Here is a 16,983-nt window from a genome sequence, read left to right as displayed (position 1 = left end):
TGTCTGTAAAATGTTTTCTTTTGTGATACAGAAGGTGCGGACAGTCCGTATGTAAAATCAAAAAACTTTATTATGCAATAGCGTTAAAATGCTGGAACAAGCAGGTATAGACAGAGTAGGTATATCACCTAAGCTGGCTTACGCGTTTCGGCGTTAGCCGTAGTCATAGCCATAGGTGTAGGGTGTTACCCTTGTCTTATATATTACATGTTAAAATATCATTGGTTGATAAATATTCAAATTAAGAACAACAAAGAATATGCCTACTCATTTGTTACAGACCTTTCACAGATACAAATGTTATAAAGAGGATACTTTGGAATGACCAATACTACTTAACATGTATATACATAAGGAAAGAAAAGAAATGAAATTAAATATATATATACTCCAACTCTCCACATAACAACAACAGAACAATTGAAAAATATATATATATGAAAGTTATATATACAGAGCTCTGTTAAACAATATTTTTGATGTTGAACAATTACCTAGATTACAACTTAGACTTGAATAAAGTATATGTCAATATGTACAGACATTATCATACAGTATAAGAGCATCCAGATAAAATATACAGATGAGAATATCTATAAAATCATGTTTTGTGTTTATATCTATGTAATCAAAGATAATGAACTCTTACATTCCATTCCCCTTATGTTGTCATATAGAGAGTTAGAGCATGACCGCAAACAGAAATGAACATTAGATCATAATGATATTAAATAAGTAACGTCTCTAAGCTTAAAGCCACATTATATACTAAGTCGCTAATATGAAAATATATGCTAAATCTTGTAAAAATCTAGTAGCAACTTAAGCTAGGACTGTATCTTACTAATATGCTGGATTAGCTAGCATGTAGGGTTCCTAAGATCCAACAATGACCTGCTTCTTGCGTCCTCTACCATCACCTCCTCTCATTCTATACTACAGGACTTCTCTCGTGCGGCAACAACCCTCTGGAAAGCACTTCCTTGAGCTGTCAGACTTTCCCCTAACCTCTCCTCCTTTAAACGTTCCCTAAAGACCTTTCTGTTCAGGGAAGCTTATCACCCGACTTATTAACAAACTAACTTCACTTAACTAACAGTGGCCCTCTATCTCCTCACTAATATCATTCTCACCTGTGCAGTCCCCACCTCCTGTTTCCCATCCTCCTACCAATCTAGATTGTAAGTTCCCATGGGAATAGGGCCCTCAATCCCCCCTGTATTTGTCTGTAAAATGTTTTCTTTTATCATATTGTTTCTCCATTACCCATAGGCAGCGCTGCAGAATCTGTTGCCACTTTATAAATAAATAATAATAATAATAATGCATATGTTCATGCTCTTTTTATGGATCTATTACTGTAACCACATTCTAGAAGTCTGTTAGTAAGATGAATAGATTCCTGTTTAAATTTATGAAGATCTGAACAATTGCTTCTCAGGCGGATGAACTCTACTTTTGGGATAGCCTTTAAAGTGTTCAGTGCATGGGCACTTGAGTAATATGGTAAGATATTAGTGGCAGTTTCTTTCCTATAAATGTTCATGGATACTGACCCATTGGGTTCTTTCATTATTTTTAAGTCCAAAAAATGAATATGTGTGTTACTGTATTCATAGGTAAGTTTGATATTTAAATTATTATTGTGGATAGTTCTCATGAATCTTTGAAGCATTTCAACAGCACCTTCCCAGTTGAAAATTACCTGTGGGATCACCAAGCAACACCCCATATTGGCCTCGATTACGAGTTTTGTGTTATAGTGCAGTACGGCTATTACAGCTGAAAAATTGGCCATTGCGCTGGAATGGCCGGTAACGCATATTACGAGTCGTGGACGTATATCTATATTGCAAGCATTTTAGCCTCTAATGCAACGTCCATTAGGCACTCAAACAAAATGACGTTTGAATGCGAGATTTTCCAAAGCGCTGTATTACAGGTTATGCGGTCCGGCTAAAATGCTTGCATTACAGCCTATACCGACATGATCCATTCCGCCATCTGAGACTAGTAGTAATGGATTTTGCCAAACAAAAATGTTACAAACTACACTAATACCCATAAACTAACTATTAACCCCATAAACCGCCACCCTCCCGCATCACAAATACTATATTACACCTATTAACCCGTAATCTGCTACCAACCCACATTGCGACTATTAAATAAACCTAATAACCCCTAATCCACCACCCACCCACATTGCGAACACTGTATAAATCTATTAACCCCTAATCTGCCGTTCCTTGACATCGCGGACACTAAATAAACCTATTAACCCCTAACTTTAAATTAAAAGTTACAATATAACTATCTTAAAATAAATAAAACCGTACCTGTGAAATAAAAAAAACTAACATTAAACTATAAATTAAACTATAAATTAAACTAACATTATTATTCAAATAAAATAAAAAAACTACCAATTAAAATTCCTAAATTACAATTTAAAAAAAAACCAACACTATGAAAGAAATCTAACAATACAAAAAATAAAAAACACTAAAATTACGTAAAATAAAAAAATCTAAACTTACAAAAAATAATAAATGAAATTATAAAAAAAAAACAATTACACCTAATCTAATAGCCCTATAAAAATAAAAAGCACCCCCAAAATAAAAAAAAAACCCTAACCTACAATAAACTACCAATCGCCCTTAAACATTGCCCTAAGTTAAACAGCTCTTTTACCAAGAAAAAAAAATACAAAGTTCCCCCAACAGTAAAACCCCCCACCCAAAAAAACAAAAACAAAATAAAAAACCTGTCTAAATAAAACCTAAGCTACCCATTGCCCCTAAAGGGGCATTTGTGTGGGCATTGCCCTTAAAAGGGCATTCAGCTCTTTTACTGCCCTTAAAAGGTCATTCAGCTCTTTTGCAGTGCCCAAAAAGCCCTAATCTAAAAAAAACACCAATTTTTATTTTATTTTTTAAAAAAACTAACACTATCCCCATAAAATCTACTCACAGTTCCTGAAGTCCAGACATCGATTTCAATCCAGGCAGCGAGAAGTCTTCATCCAGGTGGTGACATCTTCATCCATCGCGGGGGCATCTTCTATCTTCATCCCAGTGGTGCGGAGCGCAGCTATCCAGGACCGGCGATGACATCCTGCGCTGAACATCCTTTTCATACGATCACCGCTGTATACTGAAGTTGAATGCAAGGTACCCGTTTAAAAATTCTTCAAATTCAAATCAGCCAATAGGATGAGAACTACTGAAATTCTATTGGCTGATTTGAACAGCCTATAGAATGAGAGCTACCCAAATCCTAATGGCTGTTTATATCAGCCAATAGGATTTTAGTAGCTCTTTTTTTTAAACGGGTACCTTGCATTCATTGAAGGTTAGGGGTTCCGGCAGTTTAGGGGTTAATAGTTTTATTTATTAGTTGCAATGTGGGTGGCCGGCAGTTTAGGGGTAAATAGGTTTATTTAGTGTCGGCGATGTCGGGGAGCGGAGGATTAGGGGTTAATAACTTTATTTAGGTGTCGGCGATGTCAGGGGGCTGCGGATTAGGGGTTAATAACTTTTATTAGTTTTGGCAATATCGGGGAGCGGTGGATTAGGGGTTAATAACTTTATTTTGCGTTGGCGATTGCGTTGGCGATGTCAGGTAGCAGCAGGCTAGGGGTGTTAAGACTAGGTGTTTATATTAGGGTGTTAGGTTTAAACGTAACTTTTTTTCCCCATAGACAACAATAGGGTTGCATTATGGCGATTTGCCATTCCGCGATTGCAGGTACTCTCTTCCCATTGACGACGAGCACGTAAACTCAGCTCTTAGCTTTTGTGCGGTATAGAGGTTATCGCACCATACCGCACAGCACAAGGAGGTTTTTCAGTAACTCTTAATGGGAACACTATGGAAAGGGCGGGACCGCTCATTTTATTGCGTTGCTTACGAACCCGGTATAGCGCAAAACTCATAATCTAGGTGATTGAGAGGTATCTTCAAGTTGCCTCCATGCTTCATTCATAAACCATGCCCGATCCATCACCAATACAGACCCCCCCCCCCCCCCTTGTTGGCTGCCCTAATGGTGATGGTGGGCCTGTTTCTCCATTATAGGTTTCCCCTTTGGTTACATTTGGTGATATATAACAGTTCTGTAAGATCCATTTCTATGAAAGGTCATAAAGATTGATCCCCCTATCTTTTATAGTATAAAACCTGGAGGGACACTTTAACTGCGGAAAGTCACCTGTCCCAATATCCCTATTAGACTCTATTGTTGTTCCTTCATACAACAAACGTTTCAAGGTGGTTAAATCAAATGTTTCATTGAAAGAAATGGATTCAACTGTCCTCATGTTTTGTGTCTTTGACATAAGGGAATCTATTGAAAGGGATAAAGTCGCATCCCTTCCCTGTTTCTTAGGGGTTCAATTACGGATTAATCTATTCACATCAATCAATGTTTGAAACTAGTAAAGGTAGTAGAGGGAGCAAAACTTAGACCCAGTGACAAAACTTTATACTCAATTTCTGTTAAATTATATTGGGAAATATTTATTACACTTATGTTCAGGAGTAGGTTTTGCCCCTGTGCAGCTGATATCTGTCTTGATATGGGATCATACATAGGTTGTTTCTGTATGAATATTTCCTCCCCCCCCCTCTTGTTCCATCTCCTCTTCCTCCCCTGGGTCTTCTTTGTGGTAAGGGAAAAACCTGTTGCAGGTCCTTTTCATCTGAGACTATATCAAAAGATATTAACCCTTCACATGGTTCTATGGTGTATCTTCTGCTCACTCCTTGTTTCCCTGACTGTTTCAATATAGGGACTATATGAAAGGCCCCTTGTTTGGGTCTAACTCCCTCCAAACTGCTCAAAGTAGGAGTTTCTAGCAAATTATGTTGTACTGTTGTATCCTCATCTCCACCTGATGCTGAATCCACCCAAAAGTATTCTGCCTCACTTTCTGAAAAGGTGTCTATAGAGGAGGACTTCCGGGTTCTGCAGAGTGTAGAGGCCAGTACTGAGTTCCTGTATTCACCAGAGTGAACGGTATGCTGGGCGGCTGCAAAGTTCCGGCCTGCTATTGTCAGCACCTTTTCAGGTGCAGTTGTTTTGTAAGTGTTTTGACCCTTAATTACCTATATACTGAATTATTGCTGTGCTGGGCTATGTTTGTTTGCGTCTTTCCCTTTAAGGAGTGGAGGGGCTTTCGACATCCAAGTTCCCACATCTGCCAGTGTCAGTTAGCTGGACAACTGAGAAGTTCCAGCCTGCGCATCAAGCACCTATGAGGTGCCATTCTCTTGTGAGTTGCTTTATTTCACATACACATATCTGATTGTTTAAGGGGTTGTTGTGTTTCAAAGCATCATTTTAAGAGGAGTTAACCACTCTTACGACAAAGAGCAGCCTGAGCCTTATTGATCCCTGGAGGATTTGCCCTGTGGACTTTTTTTCTGGACATTATCAGTTATTTTCATTTTTATTTATATTAATTTCCTTTTCTTAATTTTGTTATATAGAGAGTGCCTCCTAAGGGTTTTTTCTGTTTGTGGGTCATCACACACTATTGGAGCCCTGTATTTCTTTCTGAAATGGTTGCCACTTTATCTCTATTGTGTGATCTACTTCTGGTTCTCATTTTACCACCCCTGTGGTGTGTGACCAAATCTCCCTGAATGCCAAAGTGTCTGAACTGATATATTTGTCTCCTATTCCAAATATATAAGGTACTAATATCATAATCTGACTGATCTCGAATATATGTCCTGTGCTTGACCTGCATTAGAAGTTCTTTAGCTTCAGCCACTGAATTATGTAGTATTTAATCAAATTTTGAATATTTTTTTTACTATGTTTGTTTAATTCTTGTTGTATTAAATTAATTTGCAATTTGATGTTAGCTAACAAGTTTTATACTGAATGTAGGAAACTTGTAAATTCTTAAACCCCTTGGAATCATTCCAAACATGTGATATTTTTCGAGGATCCAAATGTCCCAATTTACTTTCTTTTCTTTTATTAATATAAATATTAATATAAATGATTAATATTTTTAATATAATATTTCCATTTCTTCAAACAATTGACCAAAAAGTTAGTTGTGACTTGTTCATAGAAAAAATTATATCCAATTTTTAAATATTATTATCCTTTTCACTGCCCGTGTTTAAGGAATAAAACGAATTTACCAAAGACACATTTCCTTCTGTTCCGTTATCCAAGTAATTTCTCAGTCTCTAATTAATAAACTACATTTGGGGACGTATCACCATAACAAAGAGTCCCCAAAGTTATAAAAGAAGACTAATTAATATATATTCTGTAAAACAGTCAAATTATTGTATATGATACCCTTGGGAAAGGCTCTCACTCTCTCTTCACAATACAAAAGCTTATAGGTACTTATTATGAAAAACATTAATACTTGTTTAAGAAAGGCAAACTCTGGTCCATGGGGAGGGAGTGAAAAGGGCTATAGCCCTTTGTGAAGGACAATATAATGTATATATGAATACAATACCCAGACACTCTCACCTCCCCTCCTCGGAGTTTCCAACTTGACACTCAGTATTTCCATTGTGGCACATCAAAATGCTGCTGATCCCAAGTGCTGACAGATATCCTTGCTCCCCGGTAACAGGCAGAAAACTTCAGAAGGACAAGAAAACAAACCACCGGGGAGCTGTTAAAACTTCACATTTATTGATGATTTCATTTAAATACATACGAACAGTATTGCAAACATCAAACTTTAGTGATGATGACACCTGAAAAGTGCCAGTGATGTCACAGGTCAGCTGACGTGTTTCGGCCTATAGCCGTAGTCATAGCTAAATGACCTGCTGGAGCTAACTCTTAAAACACAAAAACAAATGATTGGGCTAAAAACTTAATGATGTTGCACAACAATTACATTGTATTTGTTGCTATAATGATAATAATCATCTTGAATCTTGCATTTTAAAACATTTAGTCCATCCATAATAAGAAATTCTTGGTTAACATGCAAGGGAGTTTACAGAAGCAGTAATCATACATGTAACGCTTTTGAAATGCTTGCTCTGGGTAGTCAATTCAAGAGGGAAGCTACAGAGAGAGGTTTCGAACATAGAGAATGTCTCAATTGTAGATTTACTAATGTGATCTACTTGTTGACTTGCATAGAGTGCCATGTTCAGTATGTAGGACTCATGACACAATAAGTGAGGACCAGGATTTGTGAACATTTAACCAATATAAAGGCAGGAAATTTGACAATGCCTTAATACAACATTTTGCTAGGAAACATCTGATTAGGTCCCATATCCTAAAGTGGACTATAATCCAAAGGGTTAGGTCTTCAGAGAGGGGAGGAGATCTTTACTACATTCTTGACAATAGGGAAGTATTTGGGATTTTTAAATTGCAAACCAGGGTGCCAAAAGAACCGAATTCAGAATTTGATTTGGTCAACTTCTGGCAATAATGTGGCAAATATCGTTAGAGGAATTAATCATAGGATTTTTGTCTTCTCTCTGAAATTGACATTTTGCATTTGAAATACTTGATAACAGTTTTTTTGAAGGAAACATTAATGTTGTAATAATGTTAAGGGTTTAGAGACAAATGGGAACCCGGCAGTCCGTTATGGAAACTATTTGACACATCTACTTGTTGACTTGCATAGAGTACCATGTTCAGTATGTAGGACTCATGACACAATAAGTGAGGACCAGGATTTGTGAACATTTAACCAATATAAAGGCAGGAAATTTGACAATGCCTTAATACAACATTTTGCTAGGAAACATCTGATTAGGTCCCATATCCTAAAGTGGACTATAATCCAAAGGGTTAGGTCTTCAGAGAGGGGAGGAGATCTTTACTACATTCTTGCCAATAGGGTAGTATTTGGGATTTTTAAATTGCAAACCAGGGTGCCAAAAGAACTGAATTCAGAATTTGATTTGGTCAACTTCTGGCAATAATGTGGCAAATATCGTTAGAGGAATTCATCATAGGATTTTTGTCTTCTCTCTGAAATTGACATTTTGCATTTGAAATACTTGATAACAGTTTTTTTGAAGGAAACATTAATGTTGTAATAATGTTAAGGGTTTAGAGACAAATGGGAACCCGGTAGTCCGTTATGGAAACTATTTGACACATCTACTTGTTGACTTGCATAGAGTGCCATGTTCAGTATGTAGGACTCATGACACAATAAGTGAGGACCAGGATTTGTGAACATTTAACCAATATAAAGGCAGGAAATTTGACAATGCCTTAATACAACATTTTGCTAGGAAACATCTGATTAGGTCCCATATCCTAAAGTGGACTATAATCCAAAGGGTTAGGACTTCAGAGAGGGGAGGAGATCTTTACTAAATTCTTGCCAATAGGGAAGTATTTGGGATTTTTAAATTGCAAACCAGGGTGCCAAAAGAACTGAATTCAGAATTTGATTTGGTCAACTTCTGGCAATAATGTGGCAAATATCGTTAGAGGAATTCATCATAGGATTTTTGTCTTCTCTCTGAAATTGACATTTTGCATTTGAAATACTTGATAACAGTTTTTTTTGAAGGAAACATTAATGTTGTAATAATGTTAAGGGTTTAGAGACAAATGGGAACCCGGCAGTCCGTTATGGAAACTATTTGACACAACATTGCATGAAACTATTATGTATAAATGTTTATTTATATATAAGATAAATCTTTACATATGAGATTCCCGTTAAAGTGTAAATTAACAATCATTATTGTACAGATGATAAAATCCAAAAGTCGGCAGACTCATAATTATTGTTAATAATACATTTTTTGGCCCATATAATTACCATTTGGAGAATGTATGGATTTTAAATTAAATAATCAATAAATGTGAAGTTTTAACAGCTCCCCTGTGGTTTGTTTTCTTGGTCTACCATTGTAAATCAACAGCTGGGCTCGTAGACTTACATGCCAAGGGGTTCAGAAAGGAGGAGAGGAACTGAGGAAAGAAAAGTTAGCATATATTGTATGCTTGCCTGAACAGTAGGGTCTTTAAGGAGCACTTGAAACTATGAAAATTAGGTGACAGTCTTGTGGAGCGAGGCAGAGAGTTCCACAAAATAGGGGCCATTCTAGAGAAGTCCTATAGGCAGGAATCTGAGGAGGTAACAAGAAAGGAGAAGAGAAAGGGGTTGTGAGAAGAGCGAAGGGGATGGGAGAGAGAGTATCTGGAGTTGAGTTCTGAGTTATAGGTTGGAGCAGTGTTATTAAGGGTCTTGAATCAGAGCCAGGATTTTGTGTTTTATTCTAGGGGCTAGAGAAAGCCAGTAAAAGGTTTTGCAGAGAGATGCAGCAGATGAGGAGCAACATCTAAGGAAGATCAGCCTAGCAGATGCCTTCATTATGGATTGTAAAGGAGATAGATGGCAGCTAGGGACCAGAGAGGATGGAGTTGCAATAGTCAATCCAGATTCAAAGAGTATTCCAGCCACCAAGTTTTCTTAAAAGACCTTTATTTCACATAGGGTCCCAAACAGACAGTTACAATGTTTCAAGCCACACCAGGCTCTTAATAGTTGCAATAGTCAAGGCAGGAAATGATGAGAGAGTGAATTAAAATCTTAGTTGTGTGTCTTGCGTGAGGAAGTGGCACATTTTGGAGATTTTTTTAAGTTGGAAACAGCAGGAACTGCCCAAAGTCTGGACGTGAGGAGTGAAAAACAGATCTGTGTCAATTGTGACGCTGAGACATTGGGCATGCAGGGTTGGGGTAATTATGTTATTATAGAAAGATGGGGGGTAGAGATTTTGGATTTTGTAGAGAGGTAGATTTGGGAGTCATCAGCATAAAAATGGTATTGGAACCTGTGGGGTTTATTAAGGAACCTAAGGAAGCTGTATAGATTGAGATGGGGACCAAGGACAGAGCCTTGTAGTACCCAACAGAAAGTGGTAAAGCGTTATTGCAAAGTGTTCACAAATTTTACAAGGGTTGCAACTGTATATCTCCCAAATAATTTACTTCACCTTTACTGTATAAATTGCCTCTACGGGCTACAGGGAATAATAATTAAAAATAGGTACTCACTCAGACCTTGTATCGGCATAAAAGGGACCCGGAGCTGTCCAGTCCCTGTGTAACTGCACCATTTTCCTTATTCAGCCGAATAGTGTCAAGTTCAGGGCATTAATCAGTCAGGAAAGTTTCACCAGCATGTTATTTTTGGATTTCATGTTTAGCTCATAATTTAAGTGTTGAACTTCAGAAAAGCTATAAAATAAATATGTAAGACTAATTTAAAATGTTCTATTTAATAATGGTTTGCAAAATCTGCTACTGAGTATGTTTATCTCCAGTTGTGACCAGTTAATTTGGGGTAGCTATAAATGGATTGTTTCCATTACTCTAAGCAATTGATGTCTAGTATGTAGCTGATTCAGGCAATTTGCAGCATTTTGAGGGAAACCTTGGTTACAGAATTTTCTTTTTCACCTCTCTAGGGAGTGCAACACAAGTACATTATTTACACAAAAACCTGTAGTATTTCTTCAAGAGCGAGAAAAATAAGTAATGAGTGTATACTGCAAAATGTTTTACTAATTAGGAATTTCCCAGTATAAGCTAAGTGTTTCATATCACTTTAATAATTTTGTCATGTTACTAAACAGTTCTGATGGGTTTCCCCCCCCCCCCCCCCCCCCAGAGTGCTATAAATGCCTGTGCCTTTAAAATGCTGAGAACCATTAAGAAACTGCAAAGTTTTCAATTACAATTAGTTCCTATAATCTTCTGAATCAGGTGTTAAAATACCCATGTCATCCACAAACCCTGTATTTCCTTGAAACTTTTGTGTTGTGGGAAAATTGAACAATGTCAAATGATATGTGAATAATGAATGTAAAAAGAACAGACATGACATGAAGACTTCAAAGATATTGACCTTAATAAGTTCCTACATTGACAGACGTGCTCACCTTTCACTGAGAGACCTTGTCATGCAAGAAGGTAACTGTTGTCAAAATCTCAAACATGGACAATATTCTGCTCATAGCACTTTGAGATTACCTGAGGCTCCTTCAACACGTTTCCAAGAAAACTCATAATTGTGCCTATTAACTCTTTGTGCTGTTGCTCATCACATTAGTATTTATATTCCTTTCTTTACTGAGACAATTGCCTAAATGTAATGTCATCATAATAAAATTGTTTGTTTTCCGAAAGGATAACATTATATTTAAAGGGACATGTAACCCAAAAAATGTATTTCATGATTCAGATATACAGTTTTTAAACATTCCAATTTGATTCTATTATTTAATTTGCTTCATTCTTCAGAATGGATGAGCCAATCCCACAAGGCATCTGTGTGTAGCCACCAATCAGCAGCTACAAGCATATTTAGATATACTCTTCAACAAAGGATATCAAGAGAATGAAACAAAATAGATAATATAAGTAAATTGGAACGTTGTTTACAATTATGTGCTCGTTCTAAATCATGAAAGAAAAAAAAATAGGTTTCATATCCCTTTAAGCAAAATGTCACTGGGAAAAAAACATGAAATTATATTTTTATTTAAAGCTAGGATGGGCAAAATTAAAATATGATATTCAAACTGTAGAATTAATGTTCCCATTAATATTTGTTCTGATATTTGAATATTAATATAGAACTATGATAAAACTTTTATGTATAGTGATGACATTTGAATATTCAAATTTTAAAACTAGATTTAAATATTGATTCCCATAGGCTTACACTGAAGATCATGAGACAACATTCAGATTTGATAACCAGATGTTACATTTATAAAGTGAAAAATCAACATTTATATCTGCAATAAAAACAAATGTCAATTGTTCAGCAAGCATTATTAATTTTAGAATGAATGTGCCCAACATTTCTTACTTTCACAAATATGCTAAAACCTTCCCTCATCACTACACATAATATCCAAGTAACAATATTTTGAATCTTTGAAATCTTATTTATTGATTTAATTATTTATTTGATAATGTTAAGCATTTATTAAACTTGTAACATATGTAGCACATTTTAAAAGTTTTAATTCAAAATACACATGTAACGTATATATATACTTTAAGCCATTTCCACTCAAATACCTGAAAACATGAACAATCATTTTTATTTCATTGTAATATTTAATAATGTGATTTACTGTGTATGTACTGTAAATATTTTACATTCCAATGTTCTTCACATATGGGAAAATGTTCTATGTATTTCTATATATCTCTGTAGGTATAGATATATATTTTACAAAATATACATAGATATATATATAGAAATATCTATTTAAAAATAAACAGTACATTGGAATGTAAAATATTCAGAACTACCATCGGGTTAGCACTATAGGTTGAACACGGTGTTGCGTTAATGTGCAAGCAATAGATGTTTGCAAGCTTCATTTAAGTCTATAAAGTCATTTAAGTCTATATAAATCATTTAAGTCTATAAAGAGAAGATGTTACCTGAATGCAGTTTTTGACAGCTTTTCACAGCTAGATGGCATTAATTGTGTGCCATATAGATAACATTGTGCTCACGCCCATGGAGTTACTTATGAGAAGGCACTGATTGGCTAAAATGCAAGTCTGTCAAAAGAACTGACATCGTCTGAGCTGAGAGTTTTATGTCATCAGGCCCATAGTCTAAGGGCTATTACGGTTATATGCTGTTGGCAATGAGATTAACCCCTTAACCTACATATAAGACAGTTAAAGGGACAGTCAAGTCCAAAAAAACCTTTAATTTTTCAAATATGGCATGTAATTTTAAACAACTTTCCAATTTACTTTTATCAACAATTTTGTTTTGTTCTCTTGGAATTTTAGTTCAAAGCAAACCTAGGAAGGTGCATATGATAATTTCTAAGCCCTTGAAGACTGCCTCTATTTTATTTACTTTTCACAGCAGGGGAGAGCAAGCTCCTGTAGGCCATATAGATAGCATTGTGATTGAGCCCGTGGCTAGTGGCAGACACTGCACTAATTGGCTAAAATGCAAGTCAATAGATAATAACTAAAAGTCATGTGATTAGGGGCGGTCAGAAGATGCTTAGATACAAGTTAGTCACAGAAATAAAAAGTGTATTAATATAACAGTGTTGGTTTTGCAAAACTGGGGAATGGGTAATAAAGGGATTATCTATCTTTTTAAACAACAAAAATGTTGGTGTTGACTGTCCCTTTAAGTAATTTTGTAAAGGGTTATCTAGAATTCTCCTAATAAAGTACTAGAAGCACTGTAATGATAAATATGTCAGAAAGAGGAAATATACATAGTATGATTTAGGTAATAGATTTAAGAGCAACAACAATTAATTCCACAGAAACATGGTTAATAAATGCCTCTGTGTGAGAGACTGCAACAATAAAAAGTTCAAAGGCCAAAAAAGACAGTAGTTACATGCGAACAGAGTTGTCTCAGCGCTGAAAATGCTATAAACTTATTAATGTAAGAGTGGAGGTGTTCCAGCATTCTTCCTTTTCTCCACTACCAGTTGGCAAGACAGAGTCTAGTCCCACAAAGGCACTGAGGTCTAGCTTGTCCCAGGACTTCTTGTCTGCACTTATCAGGCTGAAACCGGAAAGGTGAGGGTCCACCAGACTTCTTCTCTGGGGCAGGAGACAAGGTAATGTTCAGTTACAATATATTTCACAGAATCCATAGCTCAATATCAAAACAGTGCTAATTATTTGATAGAAAAAGTAAGACCAACTATGCTCACTCTCTAACCAGGTTTCCTGGGGGCCTTTCCCATGCAGGGTCTTCAAAGTTCTCAATGGTCAAGACCAAACATGCTTGTGGTTCAGATATAAAGATTTCCTCCAAAACAGCTATTTCTATTCTGTCTATGGTTATATTATTCAAGGCTGGATGGCACACAGTGAAATGTAGGTATCCTGTGCAGAGCTGGCAGTATTGTGGCCATGCTCAATCGAAGAAAGAAAGAAAGAAAGAAAGAAAGAAAGAAAGAAAGAAAGAAAGAAAGAAAGAAAGAAAGAAAGAAAGAAAGAAAGAAAGAAAGAAAGAAGGAAAGAAAATTATTTTCATTTACCAGTGTTTCACATGCTTGATAGACGTTATTTATAAATGGAAAAATTTGATTAATGAATATGTTAAATTTAATAAATTTTACTTTATTGTACAATTATTCCTTGTATTGGACATTTCATGTATGCAAAAACAAGATGGTATTTATTTGTTTGTGGAACTAACATTAGGGGTAATATGGGCAAGCTGCAGTTTCTTTATCACTTAATAATATGGTAGAGATAGGTTTTGTAAAAATTCTATATTGAAAAAAAATCCAGTATGATACAAATAGGTTTCTGTTTTAAGATGAAAATGATTAAAAAAAAAAAAAATCTTTAATACAGTAAACTAATTTCCCGCTAAAGAAGCAGTAGTCAAATTAGATATTTTCCAACTCCAGACAAATGAACAGGAACACAAACTCAAAAAGCTTCCCATTTATCATGTTATCATCTTGTATATAGCCATTTAACAACCAGAAGTTATCGAAAAAAGAGCCAATCTTATTCACCACAAGTTGACCTGAAAGACCAGGGAATCAGGGGTGACACTACAGGGGGTGCAGAGGTCGCAGGTGCGACTGGGCCCCTGAGGGTGGGGGCCCAGCTTAAAAAAATATATATATTTTTTTTTTATCATTTTTTTTTTAATAAAAAACGTTAACCTACCACTGCCTGCACTGATATCATGTGAGTGTGACATGACTACAGGGATTAGTGTTTCTGTTTTACCCATTGGTGTTTATGTGTGTGTGTATGTGTGTATATGTATGTGACTGTGTGTGTATTTATGCATGTATGTGTGTTTGTGTAAGTTTGTCGAACCAGCAAATTACAGACCTTGTTACTACAGCATGGGGGGCAGGGGGTAAACAGCGTCACTATACAGTACCACTATATACAGTATGGGGGGTGGGCCATGTCACTGACTACTGTGGTCACTTTATAAAGTACTTGGCGGGTAGGGTCAGGCCAGCCATTTCACCGGCAGATTACAGACTGTGTCACTAACTTAATATATACAGTACTGAGGGGTTAAACAGTGTCACTATATACAGTAATAGGGGGTCAGACCATCTCACAGACTGTGGAGTCAGGGTACCTCCTTTTGCAGACATGTAATCTGATTCACATTTTTTTCTGTGTTAAATGTAAAAAAAAAAATGTATTAAATTCACCTTTTTTTGGAGGGGGGAGGGGTGGTGGGGGGTCCATTCTTAGATTCTTGCACCTGGGCCCTGTGGTTTCTAGTTAAGCCTCTGCAGGGAATGGTTGATAACTCTAAATAAATAATTAAAGGGACAGTCTAGTCCAAAAAAAAGTTTCATGATTCAGATTGGGCATTTAATTTTAAAAAAATTTCCAATTTACTTTTATCACCAATTTGTCTTTGTTCTCTTGGTATTCTTAGTTGAAAGCTTAACTTAGGAGGTTCATATGCTAATTTCTTAGATCTTGAAGGCCGCCTCTTAAGAATGCATTTTAACAGGTTTTTCACCACTAGAGGGTGTTAGTTCATGTTTTTCATATAGATAACACTGTGCTTGTGCACGTGAAGTTACCTGGGAGCCATCACTGATTGGCCCATGTGTAGCAATGGTGGGCGGACAGCTTCGCGAGTTTAGAAGCTGTCCGCCCGCCTGTTAGTACATGGAGCCCTAAATTCACCACACTAAGAAGTTATTTTTCCTTTACCTACTACAAAAACCTATATATTGAATACGTTAGTAAGCTGTGCCAAAACACATGGGCTGGTATAAGAGATGTGGTGCTACTGTTTTCTCTTGGAGTGAAAACCTTACATCCAAAGATTGCATCATTAAAGGGACACTAAACCCAAATTTTTTCTTTTGTGATTTAGATAGAGCATGCAATTTTAAGCAACTTTCTAATTTACTCCTGTTATCAATTTTTCTTCATTCTCTTGCAATCTTTATTTAAAAAAGAAGACATCTAAGCTTTTTTCTTGGTTCAGAACTCTGGACGGCAGTTTTTTATTGGTGGATGAATTTATCCACCAATCAGCAAGGACAACCAAGGTTGTTCATCAAAAATGGGCCGGCATCTAAACTTACATTCTTGCATTTCAAATAAAGATACCAAGAGAATAAAGAAAATTTGATAATAGGAGTAAATTAGAAAGTTGCTTAAAATTTCATGCTCTATCTGAATCATGAAAGAAAAAAATTGGGTACAGTGTCCCTTTAAGTATCTAATATCCACTCTTAATTGTGTCATAAAGGTAGACAGTGAATTCCATACTGCTGTACTGTATAACTACTGGTCTTAATATCTGCAGTCCTTTAAATACAATCTTCCATTGTCATCACTGTTTCTAGACTTGGTGGAAATTTTGTTCTGTCCTTGATATGCAATATGCAAACCTACCTCCCATCAATGCATACCAAATATAAAGAATGTCCAGCCACACACATTTTTCAATAAGCAAATAACAGTTCTTTGTAATAAGGTAATATGTGGTGGAAAAAAGGAGGCTTACCAAAGGTAGTGGCACTGTACTGTAACCAGTGCTATCAGGCAGACTAGCACTTTCAGCGGCTAGCACACTAAATCCCAGAGATTCCTATCTGGAGCGGGTTCCGTCTGGTGCAGCGTCTCTGATTTTGAAACCGGACAACACCGAAAACAGCAAACAGGCTGACAACTTCAGTAATATTAAAAAGTAAATGCTTTATTTACAAACAACGCGTTTCTCGACCACAGACTGGTCGTTTCATCAGGTAATTTAAAAAAGCTCCGCTTTTTTACCTTATTACAAAGGTCATACTACACTATGAGGTGCCCTCTTCTTGTTTTATTCTTTTAAAATCGCCTTGCACCGGGTCAAGAGGAGCTGCCCGCTATGATTACAGTCATTGCCTAAGAGGATTTTTAGACATTCACTACTGCCAGACTAACTTTCTATCCGATTTGGTAACAAACAAGCCATCTATCTATGAACATTT

Source organism: Bombina bombina, chromosome 2 (assembly GCF_027579735.1).
Source record: "Bombina bombina isolate aBomBom1 chromosome 2, aBomBom1.pri, whole genome shotgun sequence".
Taxonomy (NCBI): Eukaryota; Metazoa; Chordata; class Amphibia; order Anura; family Bombinatoridae; genus Bombina; species Bombina bombina.
The sequence above is the reverse complement of the archived record's forward strand: the minus strand, read 5'-3'. Positions refer to the sequence as shown.